The sequence below is a fragment of the Papaver somniferum genome, unplaced genomic scaffold (assembly GCF_003573695.1).
Source record: "Papaver somniferum cultivar HN1 unplaced genomic scaffold, ASM357369v1 unplaced-scaffold_125, whole genome shotgun sequence".
NCBI classification, from domain to species: Eukaryota; Viridiplantae; Streptophyta; class Magnoliopsida; order Ranunculales; family Papaveraceae; genus Papaver; species Papaver somniferum.
This window is the reverse complement of record NW_020621603.1, coordinates 5,900,793-5,923,982: the sequence shown is the minus strand read 5'-3', so window position 1 is coordinate 5,923,982 and position 23,190 is coordinate 5,900,793.

The following is a 23,190-nucleotide window of genomic DNA, read 5'->3' as shown; positions in this document are numbered from 1 at the left end:
TGGGAGACAGACTTATCTATTCTTGTAAACTTTTCTGTGTGATACATATTTGTTTATTAAAGTCTTCGACTTTGGGTCGTAGCAACTCTTAGTTGTGGGTGAGATCAACTAAGGGAATCAAGTGCGTAGTATCCTGCTGGGATCAGAGACGTAAGGAGCGCAACTGTACTTTGGATCAGTGTGAGATTTATTGGGATTCAACTACAGTCCAAACCTAAGTTAGTTTGTAGTAGGCTAGTGTCTGTAGCGGCTTAATACAGTGTGTGTGTTCAATCTGGACTAGGTCCTAGGGTTTTTCTACATTTGCGGTTTCCTCGTTAACAAAACTTCTGGTGTCTGTGTTATTTCTTTTTCGCATTATATTTTGTTATGTGATTGAAATATCACAGGTTGTGCGTTGTATCTATCAATTGGTAAATCCAACCTTTGGTTGTTGATTGAAATTGATTGATCCTTGAACATTGGTCTTTGGTATCGTTCAACTGATTTCTCTTGTATTCAATTAGACTCGCAGATTGCTATTTGCTTGAGTAAGTATTGAATCGAGAAATTTAGATATAACTCCTTGATATACTTTTCTTAAGATTGAGTTTGACTCTCTAGTTGATTCTCTTGAAAGTATATTGGAGTTAGTCCATACAGATTACTAAGCGAAATATTGGGTGAGGTTGTTAGACCCCCACTTTTTCACTTACGCCATGAGAATGTAATATTTGAATCAGACAATGAGTCTTCAGTTAAGTCCGTGAATGAGAATGTTTCCAGCGTTCACTCCTCCAATGAAGGAATTATTCTAGAGGCTTCTTTAAAGACAGTAATACATGGTTTTGTAAGTCACTCAATAGAATTGGTAATAGTGTTGCTCATGTTTTAGCTGAAAAATCTAAGGAAAGTAGGAATGGTTTTGAATATCTTAATAATATCCCTTCGGATATCCTGACATCGTTAGCAGTGATCATATGCCATTGGAAATTAACTGATTAAATAAAATCATTATTTGCTTGAAGCCATGAATCGAAAAAAAAAAGAAGGTCAGGTCATTGCTTCCTTGGTACGCATGAGCATACCCAAACCAACCGGAAATAACTTCTTCACAAGAGAATCACCTTCTTTACCAGAAAAAGAATCAACCAAATCAGCCAGCAAAATATCAACATTTGTGGGAATCATCTTCTTCTTTAACTTTAACAGAAGAATCAACTGGAGTGGTATAGTTCTACGGGATTTCCGCATCCACATTTGCAACAAACTTAGTAAATTGAGTTTTCAAGAATACTGGGACACCCTAGAAAAATTAAAAGAACACCATAAATACATGTTCGATCTCTTTGGTCAGGTGAGGACACCACAGATGAGAATGTTTTGTTCCATCAATACAATATCATAATTGAAAGTGCGGGTGTCTAACAACCACACCCAACAATTTGTTTGGAAATCTGAGAGGACTTACTCCAATATACTTTCTAGAGAATCAACTAGACAGTCAGACTCAATCCAGAGTAAAGTATATCAAAGATTTTAATATCTCTAACTCTTAATTCAATCCGCAATCAGCAAATAGAAATCTGAGAGCTCGATTGAATATAAGAGGAGTAACTTGAACGGTACCAAAGACTAATGTTCAAGTGTCAATCAATTTAAATCAACAATCCAAGGTCGGATGTTCTAATTGATTGAACTTAACGCACAACCTGTGATATTTCAATTATATAACAAAATATAATGCGGAAAAGAAATAACACAGACACCAAAAGTTTTGTTAACGAGGAAACTGCAAATGCAGAAAACCCCCGGGACCTAGTCCAGATTGAACACCACACTGTATTAAGCCGCTACAGACTCTAGCCTACTACCAATTAACTTCGGACTGGACTGTAGTTGAACACTAATCAATCTCACAGTGATTCAAGGTACAATTATGTTCTTTATGTCTTTGATCCCAGCAGGATACTACACACTTGATTCCATTAGTTGATCTCGCATACAACCAAGAGTTGTTGCGACCCAAAGTCGAAGACTTGATAAACAAATCTGTCTCACACAGAGAAGTCTATAGGATTGAATAAATTTGTCTCCCACAAAAATACCCAAGAGTTTTTGTTCCGTCTTTTGATAAATCAAGGTGAACAGTAACCAATTGATAAATCAGACTTATATTCCCGAAGAACATCCTAGTATTATCTATCACCTCACAATAATCTTTATCGACTAGCGAAACAAGATATTTTGGAATCACAAATGATGAGACGAAGATGTTTTTAATTACTTTTATCTTGTCTATCGGAGAAATTAATCTCGAGTGAATTATTTCAATTGAGCTCAATACGATAGAATCGGCAAGATCAGAACACGCAACTACAAAGAAAATAGTTGGGTATGGCTTCACAATCCCAATGAAGTCTTTGAAGTCGTTAACCTACAGGGTCTCGATAGAAACATAAGGTTAAAGGATAATTGACTCTAGTTTATGCAACTAGTAACACACAGGAGGTGTGGGGATTAGTTTTTCTAGTTGTAAGAGTTCTCCTTTATATAGTTTTTAAATCATGGTTTGCAATCCAAGTTACTTTGGTAGAAAATCATTCAATATTCACCGTTAGATGAAAAACCTGATTCAACCAAGTTAATATCTTTCAACCGTTAGATCGAACTTAGCTTGTTACACACAAATGAAATGTACCCTCATATAGGTTTATGTAACCATACCTAAACATGTACACCATGTTGGTTTAAAAATAGTTAACCGAGATTAGCCATATGATTACTCTCATATCAACCTTTTTCATCTTAACCATAACTAGTTCAAATGACTCAAATGAAACTAGTTAAAGAGTTTCTCAATTGGTATATTCTCATAGAATTATACAAGAACACAATTGAAGAAAAATCGGTTTGATTCACTCGAATCAATCATGAACATTATAGCCACGGTTTGCAAAGATTGCCTTCCTTATTATATAAATGTTTTTGTTCATGTTCAGAACCGATTTTTGAACTTTAACCTTCAACTATGCGAACGGGTATGTATACTTGAAATACCCGGACTAAGATCGGGTTTCGCCAGTATGTAAACGGGTACGTAAACTTTCAATCCCATCAAAAAATCTCGGGCATGAACATGTACGCCAGTTCGCAAACGGGTACGCATACGTAGGTTCCCGGATTTCTCAAACCAACCGGTACGCAAACGGGTGCGCATACTATGGTTCCCGGACATGGATTACATATGTGCAAGAGTGCACAACATGACATATCCAATAATGGTTAAGTTTTTTAAACTTTTATTTCAATCATTGAAACTTTCTTAGAGGATGACAATAGTCGTTTTCACACACTATCAACATCAAAGCAATTTTTAAGTTATTGAAATAATCATAATGAAACATTCCAAGACAACACCAAATGATTGTATCACACAAACCATGTAAGATGTTACTCGGAAATTTTCAAATGATATAATATGAACTTGGTCGAAGCGAAAGCTTGCCAACGCATATTTCGAGAAATATGTAATTGAGATAAACTCAGCTCTAAATCTCAAATGTGTATATAGAAAACTGTATCGTAATACGACTTGTGTCTCAATATAGGGGATAGATGAGTTTAAGTCTCCACATACCTTTTTGTTAGAGCATTGCTCGATCGAACTCGCATGCATTGCTATCTCAAGCATGTTTTTCAATGTTAGTGATCAAAACTATAAGTCTTGATTTCCAGTCTACTATAGCTAAGTCTCGGACTAGGATAAAAAGTGTAGTTGAGCTCAAGAACTCCATGGCAATCATCATATAATACGAAGGACTACTCAAGGAACTGGTGGATCTTCATCGACTAAAAGGTATGTGGAGACTTGAACTTATCTATCACTCAAAAATTTATCTACTCTATCTCCTATTTTGAGAAAAAAGTCGTTTTGGTATATAAACTTTGATTATACACATTTGCTATTTCGAGCCGAGTTTATCTCGCCTATCTATTTCTCGAAATATGTGTTGGTAAGCTTTTGCTTTGGCCAAGTTCATCTTTACCTAGTGACGAAAGTCATGTGACGTTTCAATCACTTTGAAAATTTATTTGACGAAAAATGGTTTGTGAATAACAACTATATAACGTCCTCTAAGAATGTTTCAATGATTGAAATGAGAGTTTAGATTATATAACCAATGATGGATATAAGCATTGTGTGGCAACACATATATGTATAAGTCCTTTTTCCTTGAACCGAAGTTTGCGAACTTTGTTGATCAAGAGAACTGGAACAAGAGCCGTGAAATCAGTCCCCAATCTCATTCCGCGAACCCAGTCCGCGAACTGGCGGAAGTTCTCGACCCGAGAAAATCTGCTAGAGTTTGAGAACTCCTTCCGGGAACTTAAGTCTGCGAACTAAGTCTGCGAACTTAAGTTGGTTATATCTAAAGACGATTGTTTGTGAACTTATTTATATTAACTAAGGAATGCTAAATGCAAACTGTGGCTATATAGTTCATGAACCGATTCGAGTGAATCAAATCGTTTTTTCTTCGATTCTGTCTTGTGTATTTACATAAGATTTCATTGCAATTGAACAACTCTCTAACTAGTTCATTTGAGTCATTTGAACTAGTTATGGTGAAGAAGAACAAGGTTGATATGAAAGTACTCATATGGCTACCATTGGTTAACTATTATTGAACCAACAAATGTTCATGTTTGGGTACGGTTACATAAACCCAAAATAGTACATTTCATTTGTGTGTAACAAGCTAAGTTTTCGATCCAACGATTGAAAGATATTAGCTTGAATCTAATCAGGTTTCATCTAACGGTGAATATTGAATGCTTTTTTACCAAGCTCACATTGACTGCAAACCATGATTTGAAAGACTATATAAGGGAGAACTCTAGCATCTGGGAAACCTAATCCCCACACCTCCTGTGTGATACTAGTTGTATTAGATAGAGTCGATTCTCCTTTAACCTTTGGTTTCTTCTTAAAAACCAGGTTAACGACTTAAAGACTTCATTGGGATTGTGAATCCAGACCGATACTACTTTCTCGTAGTTGTGTGATCTTGCTGATTCTATCATTTTGAGTACAAGTGTAACGATTGGCTTGAGATCTTTATCTCCGATAGCCAAGATAGAAAAGTAGTCACAAACATCTTCGTCTCATCATTTGTGATTCCACAATATCTTATTTCGCCAAGTCGATTAAGATTATTGTGAGGTGATTGATAATACTAGGATGTTCTTCGGGAATATAAGTCCGGGTTATCAATTGGTTCCTGTTCACCTTTATTTGTCAAAAGACGGAACAAAAATTGTAGGTTTATCTGTGTGAGACAGATTTATCTATTCTGTATACTTTTCAGTGTGATACAGATTTTCTTATTAAAGTCTTCGACTTTGGGTTGCAGCAACTCTTAGTTATGGGTGAGATCAGCTAAGGGAATCAAGTGCGTAGTATCCTGCTGGGATCAGAGACGTAAGGAGCGCAATTGTACCTTGAATCAGTGTGAGGATTTATTGGGGTTCAACTATAGTCCATACCGAAGTTAGTTTGTAGTAGGCTAGTGTCTGTAGCGGCTTAATGCAGTATGGTGTTCAATCTGGACTAGGTCCCGTGGTTTTTCTGCATTTGCGGTTTCCTCGTTAACAAAATTTATGGTGTCTGTGTTATTTCTATTCCGCATTATATTTTGTTATATAATTGAAATATCACAGGTTGTGCGTTTGAATCAATCAATTGGAAATCCGACCTTTGGTTGTTGATTGAAATTGATTAATCCTTGAACATTGGTCTTTGGTACCGTTCAAGTGATTTCTCTTGTATTCAATTAGACTCGCATATTGCTATTTGCTGAAGAAACAATTGAATCGAGAAAGAGAGATAAAACTCTTTGATATACTTTTTGTAGATTGAGTCTTGTTGATTCTCTTAAAAGTATATTGGAGTTTTTCCATACAAATTGCTAAGAGAAATATTGGGTGTGGTTGTTGTACCCCCGCTGTTAGAGCATAGCTCGGTCAAGCTCGCATGCGTTGCTATATCAAGCATGATTGTCAATGTTAGTGATCAAAACTATAAATTCTTGATTTCTAGCCTATTATCTAAGTCTCGGACTAGGATAGGAAAAGTGTAGCTGAGCTCAAGGACTTCATGGTGATTCAACGACAACGACGAAGATCTACACCAAGGAACCGTGGAACTTCATCATCAAAAAGGTATGTGAAGACTTGAACTTATCTATCACGCGAAAGTCTATGTATTCTTCTCCTACTTATGAGACAAAAGTCGTATGCTATATAGAATAAATCATATACACTTGACATTTCGAGCTGAGTATTCATTGTTTATCTTTTACTCGAAATCATGTGTTGGTAAAGCGTTTCGCTTTGATCAGGTTTATCTTCACCTAGTGACGAAAGTCATGAAAGTTTCAATCACTTTGGAAATTGCTCTTACGAGAAAGGTCTGTTGTTCTTCACGACTGAATACCTCCCTCTGAGAATGTTTCAATGATTGAAATGAGAGTTTAGATTATATAACCATGTATTCCTTGAACCGAAGTTTTCGAACTTTGTTGATCAAGAGAAATCGGTAGGATTGTGAAATTGGCTTGCCAAGTCCGCGAACCCAGTCCGCAGACTCAGTCCGCGAACTGACGAAAGTTCTCGACCGAGAATTTCTGCTGGGATTTCCAAAACTCTTTTGTGTGCTAAGTCCGCGAACTCAGTCCGTGAACTGGAGGAAGTTCTCGACCCGAGAATTTCTGCTGAGTTTGGAAAACTCAACCGATTAACTTAAATCCGCAAACTTGTTTGTGAGCTTAAGAGGTTATGATCTAAAGATGTGCTATGAACATGAAACATTAATTATTAAGGAATGCATTATGCAAACCGTGGCTATAATGTTCATGAGCCGATTCTAATCGAATCAAATCATATTTGTTTTAATTGTGTCTTGTGTAGTTACATAAGATCTCATAGCAATTGAACAACTCTTAACTAGTTCATTTGAGTCAATTGAACTAGTTATGGTGAAGAAGAACATGATTATTATGAGATGCTAAAATGGTTGACCTTTTGGGTTATCATGTTGAACCAACATACGTGTACTTGTTTGGGCATGGTTTTCTCAAACCCAGTAAACGTGTACCCAAGTGTGTGTGACAAGCTATGTCTTTCGATCTAACGGTTGAGATATATTGGCTTGAATCCAAATCAGGTTTTCATCTAACGACGAATAGAGTTTGCTTTGTACCTAAGGCAAAACCCTGATTTGAAGGCTATATAAAGGAGACATCTAGCATTGAGCAAACCTAATCTCCACACGTCTGTCTGCTACTAGTGCTCTCGCTAGAGTCGATCTCCAATATCTTGAGTTTCCTCTCTAAACTCGAGTTAACTACTTAAAGACTTCATTGGGATTGTGAAGCCAGACCGATACTACTTTTATCGTAGTTGTGTGATCTGATCTTGCATCTTCTATCGTACGAGTACAATCGATTGATTGGCTTGAGATCGTGAGAGTTCTCTGATAGGCAAGATAAAGAAGTCACAAACATCTTCGTCTCACTGTTTGTGATTCCTCGACAATCCGCTTGTGTAGTAAAGAAGGATTGTAGAGAGGTGATTGATTAATCTAGGTTGTTCTTCGGGAATATAAGTTCGGATTATCAATTGGTTCATGTTACCTTGATTTTATATCTAAATACGGAACAAAACCTAGGATTTATCTGTGGGAGACAGATTTATCCTTTCGATGGACTTTTCTGTGTGCGACAGATTCGTTTATTATCAAGTCTGTGATTTTGGATTGCAGCAACTCTTTGTTGTGGGTGAGATCAGCAAAGGGAATCAAGCACGCAGTGTCCTGATGGGATCAGAGGCGTAGGAGTACAACTGTACCTTGTATCAGTGGGAGATTGGTAGGGGTTCAACTATAGATCAGTCCGAAGTTAGTTTGCAGTAGGCTAGTGTCTGTAGCGGCTTAATACAGTGTGTATTCAATCTGTACTAGGTCCCGGGGTTTTTCTGCATTTGCGGTTTCCTCGTTAACAAAAATTCTGGTATCTGTGTTATTTCTTTTCCACATTATATTTTATATAATTGAAATAATATAAATTGTGCATTCGTGATCATCAATTTGGAAATCCAACCTTTGGTTGTTGATTGATATTGATTGATCCTTGGACATTGGTCTTTGATAGCGTCCAAGTTATTCCTTGTATTTGATAAAGACTCGCTATTGATTTTAGCTTGAGTAAAAATCAAATCAAGAGAGAGATATTAACTCCTTGAGATACTTTTATCTAGATTGAGTCTGACGGTCTAGTTGATTCTCCATCAAAGTATTTCGGAGTTAGTCCATACAGATTGCTAAGCGAAATATTGGGTGGTGTTGTTAGACCCCCGCTTTTTCAATTGGTACCAGAGCAGGCAAACACGTTTAAATACCTCAAAAGTCTGTGTTTGTGGCGATCTGATTATGGACGAGTCTATCTCTGATAACGTACCAGTTCAGAAGTTACCAGATGATTCTAAAAGCTTGGATTCACGTGAGAGAACTGTCACATCTAAGTCAATATCTAAACATTCTCTTGATGTAAAAACTGTTGATTGGGAAAATCTCCTAGAAGAACAGTTGGATGAACTTTCTGATGAAGGTGATTCAGATATTGATAGAGATGTTGATGAGGTAGTCTCAGAGTATGTTAAGTTTTTGGATTCGAGGAATATGAATAAGATTGCAACTTCTCATGTCACGCTTCTTCTGACCCCTCTCTGTTGAGAAAACAAGAAATTGAGAAGAAGTTATGCAGGTGTTTATTTTTCGAAACGTTCTACCGAATCGATCCTCAAGGATTCTGAGGAAAACCTACATATGAAGTCACTTGAATGTGATAATCTTCTTCAAAAGTACTTTTCGTTGGAAGAGAAACTTACAGAATCTGAAGCAAGGTTTAACTCTCAACAAATTAGTTTTGATGACAGAGAAAGTGCTTGTCTCGCTCGAGAGAAACGCCTTGAGGCTGATTTAACTGCTGCTCTTGATAAAATCAAGATGTTGGAAGATGACTTGAAAAAGTTCAATACTAGTTCAAGCAAATTAACCATTATGCTAGGAGCAAGTAAAAATCATCGTGATACACGAGGATTGGGATATAAGGGAATAGATGCTCCAAGTATTAGCAAAGAGGTAAAATTTGTCAAGGTTAGTGATTCTTCTAAACAAAAGGTTTCCACTGATGGCAAAAGTGAAATACCTTCACCGGCAGTTAAGGTTCAAAATATCAAGGTTTATCAACCTCCCAAGTCAGCACACACGGATCGAGGTAAGAACATTCCTTATGTTTGCCACTATTGCGGGAATAAAGGTCACCTGGAAAGGAGATGTCGTTTCCGTATAAGGAATCAAAAACTTCATGATGTTCTTGTTTGGGCATCACAAGAAGTTGTGAAAACAAGATCATACGTTAAGACTGATCCTCTTAATGTTACAGGTTGTAACTGTTCAACCTTTGCGCAAAGGAATCAGTGTTGTGATAAACCTATATTTTCCTATAAACGTCGTACGAATCCTTTTCACAATCGTAATGGTTATCAAAAGGATAACTTCGTAAAGACGAAGACAAGATCTGATGCTCCTAATTGTAGAAAGACTAACTTGCAAAAGAATAGTCAATCCAATTCTATTCCGAGAATTCTAGAAGATAGTAATGGGAAGAAGTTTCCGGTTGTTCCTAAATGCACTCAGAAGTGGGTACCAAAGAAAGCCAATGATGTTGTGAGTGTGAAAAGGAATGATCTTCCAGAAAATTCCATGACTATGGAGAAGGCATTATCCATGATGTTGGAACTTAACAAGTTTTTTGGAAAAATGGATTTGGATGTGAAAGGTTCTAAAAGCGATATCTTTCATGATAATCCAAAGGTCACTTGTGGTGAGCAAGACGTTGTTCACCCCAACACAACTTGATTGTGTTGTAAGTGCATCCTCACCAAGGAATTCCCTGTTATATATATACGGTGAGAGAAGCACAAGAATTGGGGCACACAGATTTTGTTCGGTAAGGCTGTAGAATTCAACTGGATTCTTTTAAAAAGGTATGTCCATAAACTTGATAAATATTTGTGTTTTTATAATGATCCATGTACCTTGCGTATTGTTCATTTCTACCTAACTTGATATGTGCTTAAGGTTCTTATATGTTTAGGGTGGAAAATAGTTGTTCGGGATGTTTGGACTTCATGGTACACATTCCATGGATGCATACCATCATGAAAAATCAAAATCCTGGGGTTTAAGTTCGCGTACTTGAAAAAAAATTCGTTTGCAAACCCGTATGCATATTTTCCTGTAGACGTCGATATTCGGTCAACTTGTTTTTGCCGTAACTTCTTCGTCGAACTCGGAATGACCTCATTCTTTTTGCATTCTCTTCCTTTTTGAATTCTCTTCAAAATGGAGATGAGAAATCTTGAATTTGGATGAGTTAAGATATGCATTACGAGCTTGTTTTGATGCCTAAGAAACTTCTTATGAGAATTTATTCTTGTTTTTGAAGGATTACTAGAGTTTGGAATAGAAATCATTGTGGTTACACATAGCTATGTCCAACGTTTTCATCTTCATGTTTCTAGATTTATTGGTTTAAATTCTAAAAATATTTGGAGGATGATGTTATTGCAGTATTTTAATGGTTTGATATATTGCAATATTTTTATGGGATATGTATTGTTTGCGTCAGTGAACTTGAAGGTCCCATATTTTGTCAAAAGTAAAGTCGTTCATAAAATCGGTATTCGTATTGATGAAAGGACGAATGGACTTTTGACATATACAAAAGTTATGCCTATGCAATCATGTATTTGATGGAAAATAGGATAAAATCTTTTGTTTGACAAGGATAAAGTCTATTGTATCGTTATGATGGAAAATAGAATAGATCCTTGTATGTTATCCACGGTATTGATATTCATTGGTCCATTTTATTATGTTTTACCGTGAAGTCTCCATTGTGTGTCTTATGTTGAGCACGATACAACTAAGTCGATTCTTCTTATTGGCTTGTTGGTTGTTCCATAAGATGTTATATGTTGAGCATTAGGAACTAAATTAATCATCCTTGGTTATTTAGTTTGTACTCCATAAGTTTTCCTTCTTATATTGAGTACATGTACGGTTAAGATGGTCATGTTCTATGATAATCTTAGTCGGGATTCCATAAGTTCTCTTGTGTTGAGCCCAAAAATAATTAAATTGATTACTTTGGTGATTAGTTTGATTGTTTGTATTCCAATTGGATTAATTATAGGTTCTCTTGTAATTGATCTAGTTGAGTTTTCATATATTCCACAAACTCTTGTGTTGAGTATATGAGTGGCTACACTATCATGTTCTATTGATTAATGTAGTCATGTATTCCGTAAGGTTTTCCTTATGTTGAGTACTTGAACGGTTAAGTTAGTCACCTCCATATGATTAACTTAGTCGTAGCCTGTTGCTCCGTGAGTTTACTTATGTTGAGAACTTTCAATTAAATTGATCACTTGTGTGGTTTTGATTTAATTGCGTATTCCAATTAGAATATTCATGGGTTTACTTGTGAGTATTTTGATTGATTTTTGGGTATAAAAATCATTCGCATGGTTTTTGGTGTCCAAATAAAAATCCTTCTTTTGTTTCGAAATTAAGGTCGCTCTTGTTGTTCCCTTGGGAATGACATCAAATAGGGAAGAGTTCTTTTGAACTTGTGCTTAATGGTAATATCTTGCGGGGAATGCGGCTATGGAATTTTATAGGGGTTATCTTGCGTCTTAAAACTCCTTGATGAATGTTGTTAGCTTCGGCTATAAGATTACATCTAAATTAAGATGATATGTTATCTTTCTTTTGGTCATGAAATGTCTCTTGTGGAAATTTCATTATGAACCCGTTCTTGTACCTTTGCCAATTTTATTGACAAAAAGGGGGAGAAATATTGTAGGTCACACTACAAATACATATGGTTTTCGGATCATTGTGTAAGGGGGAGTGATACATATCACCATAGTATTATTTTTAAAGTCGTGATGCAATTGGACTTTGATGTTCATAATAATACTATGACACTGTATAATTATGATCGAGAATCTCGATTTCTCTCATTGTTATAGCTATGGATCTTCAACAATGGTGATACTAAACTTACAACCTTTGGGATCATTGGAGTACTTGGAAGAAGGAAGATTTCAAGAAACGTTGAAGATTGGACTATGGAATAGGAGCCACTAAAGTTTATTTTTTTTGTATTCCATATGTATTAATAGTTTTGTCACTAAAATTGACAAAGGGGGAGATTGTTAAAGCATAGCTCGGTCAACCTCGCATGCGTTGCTATATCAAGCATGTTTGTCAATGTTAGTGATCAAAACTATAAAGTCTTGATTTCTAGCCTATTAGCTAAGTCTCGGACTAGGATAGGAAAAGTTTAGTTGAGCTCAAGGACTTCATGGTGATTCAACGACAACGACGAAGATCTACACCAAGGAACCGTGGAACTTCATAAAAAAAAAGGTATGTGAAGACTTGAACTTATCTATCACTCGAAAGTCTATTTCTTCTCCTACTTCTTATGAGACAAAAGTCGTATGCTACATAGGCTAGATCATATACACTTGACATGTCGAGCTGAGTATTCATTGCTTATCTTTTACTCGAAATCATGTGTTGGTAAAGCGTTTCGCTTTGATCAAGTTTATCTTCACCTAGTGACGAAATTCATGAAAGTTTCAATCACTTTGGAAATTGCTCTGACGAGAAAGGTCTGTTGTTCTTCACGACTGAATATCGCCCTCTGAGAATGTTTCAATGATTGAAATGAGAGTTTAGATTATATAACCATGTAAACCTTGAACCGAAGTTTTCGAACTTTGTTGATCAAGAGAAATCGGTAGGATTGTGGAATTGGCTTGCCAAGTCTGCGAACCCAGTCCGGAGACTCAGTCCGCGAACTGACGGAAGTTCTCGACCGAGAATTTCTGCTGGGATTTCCAAAACTCGTTTGTGTGCTAAGTCCGCGAACTGGCGGAAGTTCTCGACCCGAGAATTTCTGCTGAATTTGGAAAACTCAACCGATTAACTTAAGTCCGCAAACTTGTTCGTGAGCTTAAGAGGTTATGATCTAAAGATGTGCTCTGAACATAAAACATTAATTATTAAGGAATGCTTTATGCAAACTGTGGCTATAATGTTCATGAGCCGATTCTAATCGAATCGAATCATCTTTGTTTCAATTTTGTCTTGTGTAGTTACATAAGATCTCATAGCAATTGAACAACTCTTAACTAGTTCATTTGAGTCAATTGAACTAGTTATGGTGAAGAAGAACATGATTAATATGAGATGCTCATATGGTTGACCTTTTGGTTATCATATTGAACCAACATACATGTACTCGTTTGGGCATGGTTTTCTCAAACCCAGTAAACATGTACACAAGTGTGTGTGACAAGCTATGTCTTTCGATCTAATGGTTGAGAGATATTGGCTTGAATCTAAATCAGGTTTTCATCTAACGGTGAATAGAATTTGCTTTGTACCTAAGGAAAAACCCTGATTTGAAGGATATATAAAGGAGACGTCTAGCATTGAGCAAACCTAATCCCCACACGTCCGTGTGCTACTAGTGCTCTCGCTAGAGTCGATATCCATTAACTCTTGAGTTTATTCTCTAAACTCGAGTTAACGACTTAAAGACTTCATTGGGATTGTGAAGCCAGACCGATACTACTTTTATCGTAGTTGTGTGATCTGATCTTGCATCTTCTATCGTACGAGTACAATCGATTGATTGGATTGAGATCGTGAGAGTTCTCCGATAGGCAAGAAGAAGTCACAAACATCTTCGTCTCACTATTTGTGATTCCTCGACAATCCGCTTATGTAGTCAGGAAGGATTGTAGAGAGGTGATTGATTAATCTAGGTTGTTCTTCGGGAATATAAGTCTGGATTATCAATTGGTTCCTGTTACCTTGATTTTTTATCTAAAGACGGAACAAAACCTAGGGTTTATCTGTGAGAGACAGATTTATCCTTTCGGTAAACTTTTATGTGTGAGACAGATTCGTTCATTATCAAGTCTGTGATTTTGGGTTGCAACAACTCTTTGTTGCGGGTGAGATCAGCAAAGGGAATCAAGCACGCAGTGTCCTTCTGGGATCAGAGGCGTAGGAGTACAAATGTACCTTGTATCAGTGGGATATTGGTATGGGTTCAACTATAGATTAGTCCGAAGTTAGTTTGCAGTAGGCTAGTTTCTGTAGCGGCTTAATACAGTGTGTATTCAATCTGGACTAGGTCTCGGGGTTTTTCTGCATTTGCGGTTTACTCGTTAACAAAACTTCTGGTGTCTGTGTTATTTCTTTTCCGCATTATATTTTAAATAATTGAAATAATACAGGTTGTGCGTTCGTGATCATCAATTGGAAATCCAACCTTTGGTTGTTGATTGATATTGATTGATCCTTGGACATTGGTCTTTGGTACCGTCCAAGTTATTCCTTGTATTTGATAAAGACTCGCTATTGATTTTAGCTTGAGTAAGAATCAAATCAAGAGAGAGATATTAACTCCTTGAGATACTTTTATCTAGATTGAGTCTGACTGTCTAGTTGATTCTCTAGCAAAGTATTTCTGAGTTAGTCCATATAGATTGCTAAGCGAAATATTGGGTGGTGTTGTTAGACCCCCGCTTTTCACCCGCTTTTTCGATTGGTATCAGAGCAGGTAAATACGTTTAATAGACCTTACAAGTCTATGTTTTTAGCGATCTGATTATGGACGAGTCTATCTCTAATAACGTACATGTTCATAAATCACCAGATGATTTTCAAAACTTGGATTCACCGGAGAGGACTGTCATATCTAGGTCAGTATCTAAACATTCTCTTAATGTAAAACCTATTGAATTCTGGGGAACAAGCCTAGAAGAACAGTTGGATGAAATTTCTGATGAAGGTGATTAAGATATTGATAGAGATGTTGATGAGGAAGTCTCTGAGTATATGAAGGTTTTTAATTCGTTAGAGAAGAAGAAGATGACAACTTCTCATGTCACTCCTCTTTGTCGAGAACACAAGAAATTGAGAAGATGTTACGCAGGTGTTTATGTTTCGAATCGTTCTAACAAATCGATCATCAAGGATTCTGAGGAAAACCTACGTATGAAGTCAATTGAATGTGATAATCTTTATCAAAAGTATGTTTTGTTCGAAGAGAAACTTGCAGAATCTGAAGAAAGGATTAACTCTCAGCAAACAAGTTTTGACGACAGAGAAAGCGCTTATCTCGCTCGAGAAAAACACCTTGAGGCTGATTTTAACTGCTGCTCTTGATAAAATCAAGATGTTGGAAGATGACTTAAAAAATTTCAATACTAGTTCAAGCAAATTAACCACTATGCTAAGAGCAAGTAAAAATCATCGTGATACACGAGGATTCGGCTATAAGGGAATAAATGCTCCAAGTACTAGCAAAGAGGTAAAATTTGTCAAAGCTAGTGATGCTTCTCAACAAAAGGTTTCCACTGATGGCAAAAGTGGAATACCTTCACCAGCAGTTAAGGTTCAAAAGAGAAAAGTATATCAACCTCCAAAGTCAGCACACACGGATCGAGGTAAGAACATTCCTTATGTTTGTCACTATTGAGGAAATAAAGGTCACCTGGAAAAGAGATGTCGTTTCCGTATAAGGAATGGGAAACTTCATGATGTTATTGTTTGTGCATCACAAGAAATTGTGAAACCAATATCATATGTTAAGACTAATCCCCTTAACGATACAAGTTGTAACTGTCCAACCTTTAGGCAAAGGAACCAGTGCTGTGATAAATCTATATTTGCCTATAAACGTCATGCGAATCCTTTTCACAATCATAATGGTTATCAAAAGGATAACTTCCTAAAGACTAAGACAAGATCTGATGCTCCCAATTGGAGAAAGACTAACTTGCAAAAGAATAGTCAATCCAATTCTATTCCGATAAATCTTGAAGAGAGTAATGGGAACAAGGTTTTGGTTGTTCCTAAACACACTCAGAAGTGGGTACCGAAGAAATCCAATGATGCTTTGAGTGTGAAAAGGAATGATCTGCTAGAAAATTCCATGACTATGGAGAAGGCAGTATCCATGATGTTGGAACTTAACAAGTTTTTTGGAAAAATGGAATTGGATGTGAAAGGTTCTAATAGCGATCTCTTTCATGATAATCCAAAGGTCACTTGTGGTGAGCAAGACATTGTTCACCCCTACGAAACTTGATTGTGTTGTAAGTGCATCCTCACCAAGGAATTCCCTGTTATATATATACGGTGAGAGAAGCACAAGAATTGGGGCACACATATTATGTTCGGTAAGGCGGTAGAATTCGATTGGATTCTTCTAAAAAGGTATGTCTATAAACTTGAAGCAATATTTGTGTTTTTGTTTTCCTAGAGTACTTACAATGATCCACGTACCTTTCTTATCATTCATTTCTACCTAACTTGATCTGTGTTTAAGGTTCTTAAATGTTTAGGTTTGAAAATAATAGTTCGGGATGTTTGGACTACATGGTACACATACCAGATATGCATAACATCATTTAAAATCAAAATCCAGGGGTTCAGGTACGTATACCCGTTTGCATACTGCTCCAGGATACGGAAAAACGTTTGCAAACCCGTATGCATACCTGACGTCGATATTCGGTAAATTTGTTTTGGCCGTAACATCTTCGCCCGCACTCAGAATGACCTCATTGTTTTTGCATTCTCTTCCTATTTGAATTCTATTCAGAATGGTGATGAGAAATCCTAAATTTTAATGAGTTGAGGTTGGTCTTTGTCCTGTATCTTGCTTTTGAGTGTTTTGCTCCGTTTCGTCGCACTTATTCTACTGGACTTGGGCACTTGGATTCTTGGAGTAATTCTCTTCTAAGATCATTTGTAGCTTTTACAAGAATGATGTTGGTGAATCACAAAGAAGGAAATTCAAGAATGGGCAGTAGTACGCATTGCTATGGGATTCTTGAATGTTCACAATCATCTTATGTGAACTATGATGTATGGTCTTTAATGACTTTGTATGTACTTCTTTGTTAAGAAAATCTTTTTATACGCTTTTGGTAACCACTCTTGGTGTAAATCCGTGCTAAAAAGATTGATTCTACCAAGGGAAAAGATTGATTTTTGCAGTATTAATCTTTATGGTTTTATATGTTGCAATTTGTTATGGGATATGTGTGTTTGCGTCCGTGAACTATGATTGTCCCATACCTTGTCAAAAGTTAAGTCTTTCATATGTCGATATGCATGTATTGATAAAAGAATGAATGGAATTTTTACATCACAAAAGTTTGAAGCCTATTATGTCATTTTTGATGGAAGATAGGATGAACTTTTTTTGACAAGGATTATGTCTATTGTATGTCATTGTGCGAATGGTTATGGAAATTAGAATGAATCCTTGCTTATTTCACGGTATAAGGTCAACCTCCGATCCATTATTTTTGTGTACATACTGTGTTGTTCCATAAAGTGTCTTATGTTGAGCACAATCGACTGAGTTATTTTTAGCTTAGTTGTTGCTCCATGAGGTACTTTATGTCGAGCATGTTCAACTAAATCAATCATTCTCGTTTGGTTATTTAGTTGTTGCTCCATAAGTTCTCTTATGTCGAGCATGACCAATTAAATTGATTACGTTTTGTGGTTAATTTGGTTGTGTATTCCGATTAGATTAGTTATGGGTTCTCTTGTGATTAATCTAATTGTGTATTTTTGAGTCTCCATAAGTTCACTTATGTTGAGAATTTCCGATTAAATCAATCATGGGTTCTCTTGTGGTTAATTTAATTGAGTATTTTGGATTTAAATTCATACTTGTATGTGATTTGTTATGTCCAAAGAAATCCTTCTTTTCTTTTGAAATTAAGGTCGCTCTTGTTGTTCCTTTGGGAATGACATAATATGGGGGAGAGTTCTTAATTGAACTTGTGCTTAATTTCCAAATCTTTGGGGGGAGTGCGGCTGTGGAATATTATAGGGGTTATCTTGTATCTTTATAAACTCCTTGATGAATGCATTTAGCTTCGACTATATGATTGCATCTAAATAAGATGATATGTGCTTTCTTTTGGTCATGAAATGTCTCTTTCGGAAATTTCATTAAGATCCCTTTTCGTACCTTGCCAATTTTATTGAAAAAAGGGGGAGAATTAATATGTAGTTCACACTACAAATACATATGATTTTCGGATCATTATGTAAGGGGGAGTGGTTTCCATGTGAGATGGAGTATTGACTAAGGGGGAGTGATACATATCACCATATTATTGTTGTCGAAGTTGTGATGCAATTGAACTTTGATACTATATAATGATATTATGACACTGTATAACAATGATTGAGAACTCTTGTTTTCTCGTTGTTATAGCTACGGATTTTCAACAACGACGATGCTGAACTTACAACCTTTGGGATCATTGGAGTACTTGGAAGTGACAAAGATTTCGAGTAATGTTGAAGATTAGGCATGTGGAATAGGAGCTACAAAAGTTAATTCATTTATTTTTGTATTCCATATGTATTGATAGTTTTGTCACTAAAATTGAAAAAGGGAGAGATTCTTAGAGCATTGCTCGGTCGAACTCGCATGCATTTCTATCTCAAGCATGTTTGTCAATGTTAGTGATCAAAACTATAAGTCTTGATTTCTAGTCTACTATAGCTAAGTCTCGGACTAGGATACAAATGCTGTTGAGCTCATGAACTCCATGGCAATCATCATACAAGACGAAGGACTACTCAAGGAACTGGTGGTTCTTCATCGACTAAAAGGTATGCAGATACTTGAACTTATCTATCACTCAAAGTCTATCTTCTCTATCTCCTATTTTGAGACAAAAGTCATTTTGCTATATAGCCTTTGATTATACACATTTGCTATTTCGAGCCAAGTTTATCTCGCCTATCTATTTCTCGAAATATGTGTTGGTAAGCTTTTTCTTTGGCCAGGTTCATCTTGAAAAGGCCAGGGTACCCAAATATACCTCAAGCTAAAACTTTTCCTACCTATAATTCATTTCTTCGAAAGTGATTGTCTATAGACTGAGTCGATACAATACAACTAATCGGTTCACACTTCGTGTGATCGTCTATGGATACGAGATCGAGACAATACAACAACGAAGTATGTGTACTTGATACAAAGGTTCGGACTTAACCAAACACAATAGGATTTCTTATCAAGTAAATAGGAATTAAAATTTGTGTAATTTACTTTAATTATAATAAAATAATTATAATGCGAAGTATAAAAGTAAATGACACAACAAGATTTTGTTAACGAGGAAACCGCAAATGCAGAAAAATCCCAGGAACTAGTACAGAATTGAATACTCTCAGGATAAAGCCGCTACACAAAATTACACTTAACTTCATATAGTTGAGACCAAGTAACTAACCCTATAGTTCACCTAGTTCCGTCTGTATTCCCACGCCTCCAAATTATAAATAAGTCACGTACTTGGAACAATTCCTTTGGTTCGTATTCCAAATAGTAAAGGAACAACAAATCTGTCTGGTAACAACTCTATTCAACCAAGTGATATGAGTCGGACAAAGCCTCTTCCGTTTATCTTAACATAAACTCCTTCGTCAGGTCCTTAGATCTATCTTATGTTCAATTACCGAAGTAATCGTTTAAGATTAAGCGAATGAATACCTTTAATCATAAGGAAACGTATTTATGCCGATCTACTCAATTAATCAATCAAATCTACCACAAGGATAAACCGATTATTAATTGGATCCTCTTTTTCCCAAACAAGTATTGTGCACATCAAAGATTATAAAACCCAAATCAGATCTTCAATATCTTCTTTGTCTTCAAATCTTCTTAAATCATCAATAAAAACCAGCATACAATCACTTGAATCTCTTGTGATCATCACACACAGAACGGAGTCTGTTAATAATGGATTATCAAGATCGTCTTTAGAACTCACAACAGTCTAAAGATCCCTGTCGAAACTCTGAACTAGTTCAGAAGAGAACATTCTCAAGAATAAACAAACTAGGTGCAATCATATTTCAACCACCGTTAGTCAATCAAATCAATCGAACAAAGATAAATCGCAATTATCTAGTTTCCCACCAACGGGTCGCGCTAGATCTTCTCAATACCAAAGAAGACTTTAAACTGAGCGGTCGTAAGAGATTTCGCCTAATTAGGTTACTCTCCTCTCCGAATAGGCGGTTACACCAGTAGCAACAACGAAAGAGTAAATCCGTTGTTACGAAGGATTAGTTTGCTAGAAAGGAAAACTTCGTGTATTTATGGACAAGGAAGTTTGGACACCAAGGAATTTCCAAAACCGAAAATATTCTCAAGATATTCATAAAAGCACAGATTCGGTTTTCATAACTCCTAGAAATGCTCTGTCCAAAAATAACGATCGAAATCTCTCGGAAAATCTAATTAGTAAATGCACATTACTAATTTTGGAATTTCCTTACAAAATGAAATTAATAACCTTAACTAAAAGATTCTTAACTTTCTTATGTTTCGATCCTAAGATTCTCTTCCCTTAGCCGTTAAGGAATATCTTTGAACAATTATAAAAATAAACATTCACAACACGTGTTCAAAGTTTTTCGACATCTTTACTTTGTGAGTTCTCTTTCACACTTACAACCTTGAGATTGGTTCATCTGACTTTCAAGAACTATGTGATTGATCAAACCAACATTCAATCACAATCACGGGTTTAACGGTTCTACCAAAACAAGTTTCGGTTCTACCTCCATGTGAGTATTGTGCATAGTCACACTAGCTTTCCAAAAATTCGGTTGACTATGTACTAGGATCGGTTCCCCACATATATATGGTATCTAACTTATATGTGTTGCACATGTCCATAGGATCGGTTCCCCTTTGCCTAAAAACGTGTTGCACATGTCCATATGATCGGTTCCCCTTTCTGCTATAAACCTTGTTGCACCCCATACAAGGATCGGTTCCCCTTGATGTACTGCACCCCTTACTAGGATCGGTTCCCCTTTCCTAAAAGTTGTCAGACATACAAACTCGATCATACCACAGGTGATTACTTAAGATCGGTTTTACTAATAAAAGTTATACCAATACATAAGTCAGGCCTTTGTAAATCGTTCTACCAAGAACACAACAAGTTGTGAGCGGTTATACTCAATCACACATATTGGTTGTTCATAAGATATGCAATGAATAACAAAACCAATAAAGCCGGACAATTTCCTTTACGGTCCAGAAATAAGTTTATGAACTTACTTTCTTAGAACACATGTAAAACATTGTTACCTAGGATGAAATCCTCACCTCATACTCATACATAATCACAATAACATTCAAATGATTACGGAGATGTATTATCTAAAAAGTTTAATGGTTAAGCAATAAACCTCGTATTGTATTCCTTAATACTATGTCTATCTAGAGTTCATATATGCTTCGTAGTTATGTTTTCAATATGCACGACTTGAAAGATATGTTAGGGAATGAAACAGTTCAAGTCAAATATCACTAACCTCAAGTGGAGGGATGATTGTTGTCGTTGTAGCTCCTTGCTTCTTCACATCTTCAAGACTTCACAATACTTGTAATGTCTCATATCCTAACACTTTCAAGCTAACCTATACGAAGTTGACTCTAGTACATAATCAAGCGACTCTTAACATGAGTTTTGATTTACTAAAATATGACAACCAAACTTGACATACCAACGCTTGGTGGGTTCAACCGAGCAATGCTCTAACAACTATATAACATCCTCTAAGAATGTTTCAATGATTGAAATGAGAGTTTAGATTATATAACCAATCATGGATATAAGCATGGTGTGGCAACACATATATGTATAAGTCATTTTTCCTTGAACCGAAGTTTGTGAACTTTGTTTATCAAGGGAACCGGAACAAGAGCCGTGAACTCAGTCCGCGAACTGGCGGAAGTTCTCGACCCGAGAAAATCTGCTGGAGTTTGAGAACTCCTTCCGGGCACCTAAGTCTGCGAACTTAAGTTGGTTATATCTAAAGACAATTGTTTGCGAACTTATTTATATTAACTAAGGAATGCTAAATGCAAACCGTGGCTATATAGTTCATGAACTGATTCGAGTGAATCAAATCGTTTTTGCTTCGATTGTGTGTTGTGTAGTTACATAAGATTTCCTTGCAATTGAACAACTCTCTAACTAGTTCATTTGAGTCATTTGAACTAGCTATGGTGAATAAGAACACAGTTTATATGAAAGTGCTCATATGGCTAACCATTGGTTAACTGTCGTTGAACCAACAAACGTTCATGTTTGGGTACGGTTACATAAACCCAAAATAGTACATTTCATTTGTGTGTAACAAGCTAAGTTTTCGATCCAACGGTTGAAAGATATTATCTTGAATCTAATCAGGTTTTCATCTAAGGGTGAATATTGAATGTTTTGTTACCAAACTAACATTGATTGCAAACCCTGATTTGAAAGACTATATAAGAGAGAACTATAGCAACTGGGAAACCTAATCCCCACACCTCATGTGTGATACTAGTTGTATTATATAGAGTTGGTTCTCCTTTAACCTTTGGTTTCTTCTTAAAAACTAGGTTAACGACTTAAAGAATTCATTAGGATTGTGAAGCCAGACCGATACTACTTTCTCGTAGTTGTGTGATCTGATCTTGCTGATTCTATCGTTTTGAGTACAACCGTAACGATTGGCTTGAGATATTTATCTCCGATAGGCAAGATAGAAAAGTAGTCACAAACATATTCATCTCATCGTTTGTGATTCCACAATATCTTCTTTCGTGCGTCGATTAGGATTATTGTGAGGTGATTGATAATACTAGGATGTTCTTCGGGAATATAAGTCCGGGTTATCAATTGGTTCCTGTTCACCTTGATTTATCAAAAGATGGAACAAAACTTGTAGGTTTATCTATGGGAGACAGATTTATCTATTCTGTAGACTTTTCTGTGTGATACAGATTTGTTTATTAAAGTTTTCGAATTTGGGTCGTAGAAACTCATAGTTCTGGGTGAGATCAGCTAAGGGAATCAAGTGCGTAGTATCCTGCTAGGATCAGAGATGTAAGCAACTGTACCTTGAATCAGTGTGAGATTGATTGGGGTTCAATTACAGTCCAG